Source organism: Triticum dicoccoides, chromosome 6B (genome assembly GCF_002162155.2).
Source record: "Triticum dicoccoides isolate Atlit2015 ecotype Zavitan chromosome 6B, WEW_v2.0, whole genome shotgun sequence".
NCBI classification, from domain to species: Eukaryota; Viridiplantae; Streptophyta; class Magnoliopsida; order Poales; family Poaceae; genus Triticum; species Triticum dicoccoides.
In genome coordinates, this window is record NC_041391.1 from 29,036,112 (window position 1) to 29,046,484 (window position 10,373).

General features: G+C 45.4%; 1 pseudogene; it reads left to right on the forward strand.

Annotated features, from left to right (window-relative positions):
- Positions 1-4,576: 4,576 nt before the first annotated feature.
- On the forward strand, positions 4,577-5,919 carry LOC119323516 (annotated as a pseudogene).
- The last annotated feature ends 4,454 nt before the right edge of the window (positions 5,920-10,373 follow it).

The following is a 10,373-nucleotide window of genomic DNA, read 5'->3' on the forward strand; positions in this document are numbered from 1 at the left end:
CTGATGAAGAAGCTCAAGACGGCGGAAAAAAATTGTAGGCGTGATCTTGCAATGCAAATTACATTGTGTGCGACAACGGCAGAATATGCTGAGATAGACATGGTCATGTCATTGATTGGTTAGTTCGCCAACCATTCTCGTCGGATGAGAACCGTGCATCTCATTGGGCGTGGGTCAAAGAAAGAAATGATGTTATTTGTTGCAACCCGGGACCGTACGCCGCATAGTATTGCATGAGGCTATGTAATCTTTGTCATTTGGACTGTAATGACATGTACCCTATGCTTGGTCGTCGTTTGAACTACTATGACTTGTACCATTAACATTTGAACTCATTAAGAACTTGGTGTTGTATGTCATATCAAGTAACCGAGTGTTGTACTCTACTTAATTTATTTTATGTTTTTGTTTATGTCATCTTAAACCCGTATATTCATGTAGGATGGACAGTCGATCCATGACTATGAACATAGCGTGTGAGAAGATCATGGCGGAGCGACACCGTTGCTTGAAGAAGGAATGTGAAGCATGGTTGAAGAGTTGTGATGAGGCAAATGCGGCCATGAAGGATTTCAGCAAGTATCACTTTATCGAGGAACCTTCTGATGCTAAGGAGAAAAAAGCATTCCGAAAGCTTGTGAAGGAGAAAGAAAGGATGCTTGATCAGCTGCAAGACCGGGAATATGCTTGCAGACACGCTTTGGCAGTTGACATGTAAAGAGGCAAATATATCAACACATGCATGAACATATTAAAAGTAGTATCATTCACATTATTTAACCATCCGGATTGAGCAACACGTCGATAGGCCTTCCCCTATCAACCCGACGTGTCCTAGAACCACCGGATACACGGCCACGGCCCCCTACAAGGCTAGTCCTTCCTCCACGGCCACGGCTCCCTCCAAGGCTAGTCCTTCCTCCACGGTCGCGGCCCCCTCCAATGTTAGCCCTTCCTCCACGGCCACGGCCCCCTCCAAGGCTACTGCTCCGTCCACGTGTTTGACTAGTGCCCGTGTTGGTTCTTCGTTTCTTGCATGTCCTAACGTTGTGTCCTGTGTCATTGCATTCTCCACAATTGTTGTTTTCCGGTGGCTCCATGAAATGACCACTACCAAATTGCTTCATTCCAGTGTATCCAGCTAGATCATCCATGTCACTCCGGAATCTCTTCTTTCTTCTTCTTCCCCTCATAGGCACCATGAGTGCGGGATCTGGCACAATGTCTGGCCCAACATACTCAGGCCACTGTGAGGCATCAAGGAAAGGATTGAACCGAGGCGCCCACGTCAACCTTGTTCTTTCCAATGTAAACTCGTGCAACCGCACCGTTGTGCCATCGGATACGTTCATGTTTCTCACCCGTGCTGCGGTCATCAAATGCGAGCAAGGCCAATGATACTTGTGTGGCCTCTCACACTGGCACCAACGGTTTTTAAGGCACACCTCGTAAGCAACTCCACCGTAAGACCTACCATCCCTTGTTGTCCCACCCGGCTCATCGATTTGATAGATCATTTCTTTTTCATTATATGTGATCACTTGTTGTTTGGCAGACTTGCGCGCTTGATGCAACAACCAATCATGAACCTTTAATGGATAGTCCATCTTTTCCCCAATCCACTTGGCCGTGCTTGCAGAATGCTTTAGGAAGTACTCATTGAGCTTGATGAAAGTGTACTTGAGTATTGCGGTCACCGGCAAGGAACGGACACCCTTCAACACATTGTTGAAGCATTCCACCATGTTGCTTGTTATGTCCCCATATCGCATACCTCCTTCATCGTAAGCGCGTGACCACTTTTCCTTCTCCGGAAAGTGCCTAACCAAGAATTCTTTCCCCCCTTTGTTCTTTTCCAAAGCCTCGAGGAGTTTATCATATCGGGTCTTGAATGTGGCGGTGTTGAAAGCTACGCAAACAAGGGTAAGGTCTTTGCAAAACTCCTTGCTCTTGCATGCCCGGTAAAAGTTTGCAACAAAGTGTCTCATGCACCAACGGTGTTGAAGCTTTGGAAGACCGGGAATATCAACGTCTATTGCTTTGAGAATCCCATGATGGCGATCTGATATAATGCATACCTCTCTGTTGCCTATCACCTTGGTTCTCACATGCTCCATGAACCACTCTCAGTTATCATCGTGCTCCGAAGGCACCAAGGCAAATGCCACCGGCAACACGTTATCATTTGAAGAGTGGGCCATCGCCACCATCAATGTTCCCTTGTATTTGCCGGTCAAGAATGTATCATCTATAGACAACACCGGGCGACAATACGTGAATGCCTCAATGCATTGTCCAAAGCTCCAGAAGGCACGACGAAACACTCCGGCAATTGACTCCACCCGATGGCGCATTCCCGGGTTTCAATGAGCAATTGCTGCCAACATCTTGGGGGGAATGTTATATGCGGCCTCATAATCACCATGCAGCATCCTAATAGCGTTTGCCTTCGCCATCCATGCCTTCCCGTACTTGACCGGGTGTCCGAATTGTTCCTCAATCGAAGACATGAGAAACTTGACCTTCACGGTTGGATCATGTGCTATTTGATGCAACAATTTATATCCTAGATACTCCGACGTGAGTTGACGGTGTCCTTTGCTTTGGTCGGCCTTGTCCGGGGGTACGCACGTGTGAGTGCCAACATGACTCTTCAAGACCCATTGCCCGGTTTCTTTGATTTTTCTACCGCGGACCATCCATTTGCAACCTTCTTTGTCACATTTGACCGTGTACCAAAGTTTTTGATTTGAATGACTAACAACAAACGGCCTATGGTTCCTAATGGCATAGTCACACAACCATAATTTGAACTCTATCAAAGAACCAAACTTGATGCCTTTCTTCAAATGAGCATTCTCATCCTCATTTTCTGGTCGAGGATCACTAAATTTCGGGCACGGCGTTGGCTCGGACAACCATAATCTCATCCCACCATCAACGACTGCATTGTCCGCAAGACTCACATCTCTAAACAAAGACGGCCCTCTCTCCTTGCCGGTCACCTTCTTGTAGATTTCGTTTTCTTGCGCAGTCAACCCATCCTCATCCAACTCTTCCTCCGGACCCTCGTCATCCGAGTTATACCCACACATACGGTTATGAGGGAGGGTACAGTCCATGTCTTGTTGCCGCACAATGACATTCAAGTTACCAATTGGATTGTAATGGATCTCTTCATTCTCCGAGTAAACATCCTCCTCTAGAGCAACAATAGCATCATCATCAACATGAGGAATAGCATCTTCTTCAACATGAGGAATAGCATCATGACAGAGTACTATGGCGCTAGCGTTGATATGATCTTCATTGGGTTGGCTACTTGGTGGTTGGCTAGAAGAATTGGGGACATACACCTCGGCACTGTCATCATGCATGGGGGAGGATGCATTGCGGTTGAGATCAATTTGCAAAGGAGGAGGATCAACCTTTGTGGCAAAGATCTCAAGAGACTTGTCTTGTCATGCGTCTACTTTTTCCTTGTATACATTCCAATGCAATTGGGAGGTGATGGACATACTCTTTAATCGGGACTTTACTCCCAATCCAACGTCATATCTCCCAATAAGCTTAACCTCGGCATTTGGGTCATTCCAATGTAAGACGCTTCTCACTTGAACTACAAGATCATCAAAGCTTGGACTTGTGTCAAAAACCATAGCCTCTTCCCCTTCATCGTCATTTCCAAGCATAAATGTCGACTTGTCCAAATAATGAACGTTTACGAGCTTATGCATCTAAGAAAATGGGAAGAATATAATCAATCCATATATGTCATCCAACCAACACAAATGGACAAATGAACGAAATTTTGCATAACTATTATTCATAGTAAAGTTAACCTAACCATTAACAACTAACCCTAACCATAACCCCTAACATAACCACTATAACCCTAACCCCCAACATAACCACCCAACATCCCTAACCCTAACCCTAACACCAACCCCTAACATAACCACAACCCTAGCCATAAATGCATCATAAATGCATCATAAATGCACATAACAACATCAACACCTAGGGTTTGCAATAAATTGACCAAATCAACACAAAACAAAGATCTCAACCAATCAAAAGAAGGGGGAATGGGGGAGGTACCTTGGGTGATGAAAATGCTCCGGATCCACCGATGAAATCCCAAGCAAATGGAGTGGATCTAGGGGGGTTTGTGAGGGGGAGAGAGGGGGAAGAGGAGCTGAGCACGGGGAAGAAGATGAGTGGGGAAGAAGAGTGGTGGTGGGGCCCATAAACCAGCCCCTCCCCACCTTATCCAGAACACAGGACCCTACCGCCAGAGGTTATGGCGGTAGGCTCCAGTAACCTACCGCCATAGGGGATGGCGGTAGGCCCTTTTCCACGTCAGCGGCTGCCAACGGCCGTCAGTCGCCGTCAAATGGCCTACCGCCGTAGGCTTTGGCGGTAGGGCACGCAATCCTACCGCCAGGCCCTCTGGCGGTAGGCAAAAGGGTCAGATCCCGAAATTTTTCCGAACTGGGGTTAGATCCCGATTTTCTTTTCAAAAAGGGTCAAAACACGAAATTCGGCCGCCGCCGCCACCGCCGCCGCCTGTGCGATGCTCCGGCTCCGATAGTCCATCCTTTCCCATATCCTCTCTTCTCCCTCCAAAGCTGCATTCTCTCCACTCCGCCGCCTCCTCTCCGCCACAGCGGGCCCCGTTTCCTCAAACCAAGGCTTCGCCGTCGAGGATTACCTCGTCGGTACCTGCGGCCTCACCCGTCCCCAAGCCCTCAAGGCCTCCACGAAGCTCTCCCACCTCAACTCCCCCGCCAAGCCCGACGCCGTCCTCGCCTTCCTCGCCGGACTCGGCCTCTCCGGCGCCGATGCCGCCGCCGTCGTCGCCAAAGACCCGCAGTTCCTCTGTGCCAAAGTGGACAAAACACTGGTCCCCGTCGTCGCCGGGCTCGCCAGCCTCGGTCTCTCGCGTCCTGAGATCGCCCGCCTCGTCTCGCTCGCCCACAGCGGCTTCCGCTCTAGATCCATCATCTCCAAGATGCACTACTACCTTCCCCTCTTCAGCTCCTGCCACAACTTCCTCCGGGCGCTCCAGCGCTCGTCCTACCTTCTCTCGTCGGACCTTGACAAGGTTGTCAAAGCCCAATGTCATGTTCCTGCACGAGTGCGGGCTAGGTGCTTGTGATATTGCCAAGCTGTGTATCCGTGTGCCGAGGATGCTGACCACCAACCCGGAGCGCGTACGCACGATGGTGGCATGTGCCGAAGGTCTAGGTGTGCCCCGTAGCTCAGGTATGTTCCGGAAAGCATTGCACGCTGTCGCATGCATTAGCGATGAAAAGATCACTGCCAAAGTAGACTACTTGAAGAAGACGTTCAGGTGGTCTGATGCAGAAGCGAGCATTGCTGTGCGCAAGCATCCGGGTGTGCTGAGAAAGTCAAAGGAATCTCTGAAGAGCAGGTCCAAGTTCTTGTTATATGAGGTGGGATTGGAACCTGTGTACATTGCTCATCGACCCACATTTCTTAGTCTTAGCCTGGAGGGGCGGCTCAGACCCCGGCACTATGTTGTCAAGTTTCTCAAGGAAAATGGATTTGTAGATCGCGACCTGAGCTTCTATAGTGCAGTCATGAGGCCCGAGAAGTATTTCATGGAGAAATACATATGCCCTCACAAGAAAGCAGCACCACACCTCGCTGAGGATTATGCAACTGCTTGCAAAGGGGAAGTGCCGGCTAATTTCAAATTTACATGAACCAAGAACAGGATATGAAGATTGGTAATGTTTGTATGGCGCAACAAAGTTTTCGTTCTGCGTAGTCAACTGGTAACTCCTACTTCGGTGTTCTATGCCCAATTGGATTTTGGCTGTCTTTTATAGTGTGTCTGTTACATGTCAGTTTCATCATTGCTAACTCTTGACGTAACTGATGAATTGATTCCTGAACTCTGATATGTTGTTGTTGTCATTCCTTGGAGAAGATGTTTGAAAATATCAGTGTGGTCTGCTCTCATGGCAACGTTTATCTAGCATGTTTCCTTTTGTTTTCATTGTATTTTCAGTTAGTACTAAGTTTGTAGTTCAATGTTCAGTATTTGGATTATTCTTACAAATATTGTGACAGTTAGTACTGAAGTTTGTGGTTCAATGTTCAGTATTTACATTATGCTTGGATATATATTTCTAATTGATGTCGGTTCTTTTTTAACCTTTTGTTTTCTTCCTCCGTATTCGTTCCTAAATACCATAGTTGACCTTTCTTTAGTTTGGAAATTTTCAAATTTCTACACATGAATCAGTCTTATCATGAGCATCCCTCATTAATTGTCAGAATAAACCAATGGACGTGCTTTGTATAACAAGCGAATCCAATGAAGGTTGAACTAACATTTGTTCTTGTGAACATTTGAAGAAGAAAAGGATATGAAATTTTTCCCACTACAACCTACACTGAGGGCAAAAGTTTTTTCCTTCATATCTGTCTACAATTCAGTGAAATCATAGATTTAAGAATATATTTTGCAACAAAATTGATCCCAGTTTTCTGCCTTGAAACGACACTGAGACATTCGACCTGTTGTCCATCCTAACAAAGTTGCGAATTGTTTTGTTTAGCAAGGACTAAGATTTAAGAGTTGCTCGACTAGTACATGTCTTGCAACCAAACTAGTGTCGCAACATATCCACAAGTCGGTGCCCTGGGCACTTGTAATCCTTGGTGCTTAGTGATGTATGTATCTGTTCTGGTTGTGTTTAATGAGCAGCAGGGATAACTGACCGTGCTACTGTTACCATGGCACTATATACAAACATTTTTCCTGTTGAAACACATGAAAGATCACAACCATATCGATCTGAAAAAGAAGAGAAAAATGAGAAATAGTATATATTCAGTAAAAACAAAAATATCAATTCATGAATTACTAAAGATTATGCCTGGGTGATGATGAAGTGCACATCAGCCATCAGATGTAGTGCGCCTCTGTCCTGTTGCTTCTGCAGAGCGTCAGCAGATCTGGGCTGCTGTTGCTATTTTGTTCTGCTCAGTGACTTGGACTGGGTTTAGTTAACTTGCTTTCCCTGAACTTCATGATCAAAACAGAAAAGAACTTAAGGGACGCAAGAGGGGAAAAAATGAAACACTTAGGCAAGCTGTACATGCTTGTGTTGATCAGTGCTTTATATTTATGTGGAGACGAATGTGTTGGATATTTTGTTCAAATAGGAGGGATATATCTAAGCATATCGCCACTAGGGAAAGGTCAGTCTACTGTTCAGGTTGATAAACTTTCCATAAACGGGGTTTACTTGATCAAAATTGGAGGTTAAGATAGCTTGTTATTTTTCACTGGGATTAGACTTATGTTTTACTCAGAAATTCTGGCTAACTATCTCTGAAATAAAAGAAAAATGAACCTAATTAGTCTGATGTAAAGTTTTTGCTGGACATATTGACAAAACTTATTCACCTGCACCTGGCCTATTTCTGAGGAGTATCTCCAGACTATTTAACCGTCGCAACCACAAATGCCAATTTTTCAAGATTCCTCACAGGAAGAAAAAGAGAGGTATAGCAAATCAGGAATGTTTATGCATGGAAGGTCACTTGATGCAGATAGAGAGCATTCCGTACTCTATTTACACATATCTTATATTCCTTCTGCTTGGTCAGCATATATAGTTTGTGGGGCCAGTTCTGTCTGGTCAAGCATGTTAATGTATCAGGGGAAGACTGCATTCTGAGATCAGTTGACATGTTAATGTGGAATAAAAGAAAATGTTGCTAAGCTTCTCAACATGGGCATGCTCGACAGCCAGGTAGTTATATAAAATACTCTTATCTATATTTACTGAAGTTTATGTATGCATGTCCAATTTATCCATTAATTTACATCCTTGGTCCTTATGGTGCTGCCACTGAAGTAGACCATATGCATATTACTGAAGTGGGAGTAATGCCAGTTCTCCACAGCGTAATGTCCCTCTGATATATATGAATCTACTTTTCACACTAGAGTCTAGACTCACAAGAACACTTTATGGTATTCTTATATTTATATGGCCTCTATCACACAGAGATCTGCCTTGTACACTGTATTATCTATGATTCCAGATGCGACTGCCTTCTCTTTCTTTGTAGCACTGCAAATTTTTTTTGTTTATCTGTTGAGATCAGCTTCTCTATGCAGTTACTCAGGGTACAGTCTATTGGGGTGATTATCAAAAATTCAAAGATTGGATTTAAAACTTAGCATTTTCTTTTGCTATAAGATACTACTGTCCAATAAATAGTAGACACTAAGTTCTGTCTTATCGCCGTTATGGAGAAAACAAGGGGTCCACGAGTTCTCATCTTTGCGCTTCGGTTGCAGACCTGTCTCTTCTGTCTGGTTGCTGTGAGGTAAGCCCTTTCAGAAACCAGCATTCTGCTGTGTCACAGCAGTTTATGTTGCATCTACAATGATTTCAATTAGCATCCACATCCAGGTCTGACATATAAATTCATTTCTTTTTATATACTGCTCACACAACAGGAGACCTATGGTAGTTCTGCTTTAGTTTTATTCTGTTGCAGTTAATAGCGTATCTTCAGTTCCTATTTACTTGTACTTTTGCAAGACTGACTACGAATTCCGACCATTTATGTTATAATATATGGGAAAAATGGAAATACGGAAGTATGTGGCAAGACAAATTTAATGAGCGATTGCAGGTCTTAGCAAAAGGAGAACCTAGGCGATCAAAACCGAAGGAGAAATAAGAGTTGGGAATGAGAGGAAATTACAGGTCAGGAGGGGAGGCGACAGGCAACCCAAACTCATAGAAATAGAGATGGTGGTGGTGGTGGATCTTGAAGGACTCCAGGACTCTCTCCCTGCATGGTATGCCTCCATGAACTCCCAGTACTTGGCCGGATTCCTTGCCTCATCCATCGTCTCCGGCGTCGGGCCTATTTAGCACTCCATCTTGGGCATGATGAGGGTCTCCGCCAACAACCTCGCTGCCCTGGAGTTGGTGACCACATGGTGCTGTGCTTGACCCTCGCCAGCACCCCATTGCTATTGGTGGGACGATGGGCCAACTTCGGTCACCCTGGGGTTGGGAGGGCGCGGTGAGGAGGTGGGTGTCGCAACGTGGGAAGAAAAGCCGAGCGCAACAATGACGGTCAGGTCTGGGCATGGACGGGTAGTAGTTCACGATTCATCTGGAATTCTGGATCACCCCCCTCAGCGGTGGGAACATCGGAGCGGTGTCTGACAAAACAAAGTGTGTGCCTGTACTCCTTGCCGGCCTGGATAGCATGGCTGAATGGTCTCATCTAATTATACTTATCCAAATCATGGTTGAAAAAATTATGTGTGGCCAGTTCCATTTTTTCCCAATGTTCATATTTTAAGAATGGTCATTTGTTGATTTCATTAGTGAAATTCTGCACTTGCTTCTCTTTCTCTCATTGCTTCATGATTCATGTCATTAGTTAATTTCACGCCTTGCAGTTGGCTCTTCATAGCTGCAGAATTGCAGAGAGTTTGATCCAATAGTTTTTACAAATTGCTGTAAATAATATCATGTGGAAAACTTGTCATGGTTACATTTTGCCTTTGTTTTATGTTCTGTTTTCTGCTTGTCATCTTGTTTACGTATTCTTTGTAAGTGCTTCCTTTGTGTTGGTGATCTTGTGCTTTGGTTGTTAGATGTTGGCAGGGACCCTAACATCCAGGTCTGACATATAAATTCATTTCTTTTTATATACTGCTCACACAACAGGAGACCTATGGTAGTTCTGCTTTAGTTTTATTCTGTTGCAGTTAATAGCGTATCTTCAGTTCCTATTTACTTGTACTTTTGCAAGACTGACTACGAATTCCGACCATTTATGTTATAATATATGGGAAAAATGGAAATACGGAAGTATGTGGCAAGACAAATTTAATGAGCGATTGCAGGTCTTAGCAAAAGGAGAACCTAGGCGATCAAAACCGAAGGAGAAATAAGAGTTGGGAATGAGAGGAAATTACAGGTCAGGAGGGGAGGCGACAGGCAACCCAAACTCATAGAAATAGAGATGGTGGTGGTGGTGGATCTTGAAGGACTCCAGGACTCTCTCCCTGCATGGTATGCCTCCATGAACTCCCAGTACTTGGCCGGATTCCTTGCCTCATCCATCGTCTCCGGCGTCGGGCCTATTTAGCACTCCATCTTGGGCATGATGAGGGTCTCCGCCAACAACCTCGCTGCCCTGGAGTTGGTGACCACATGGTGCTGTGCTTGACCCTCGCCAGCACCCCATTGCTATTGGTGGGACGATGGGCCAACTTCGGTCACCCTGGGGTTGGGAGGGCGCGGTGAGGAGGTGGGTGTCGCAACGTGGGAAGAAAAGCCGAGCGCAACAAT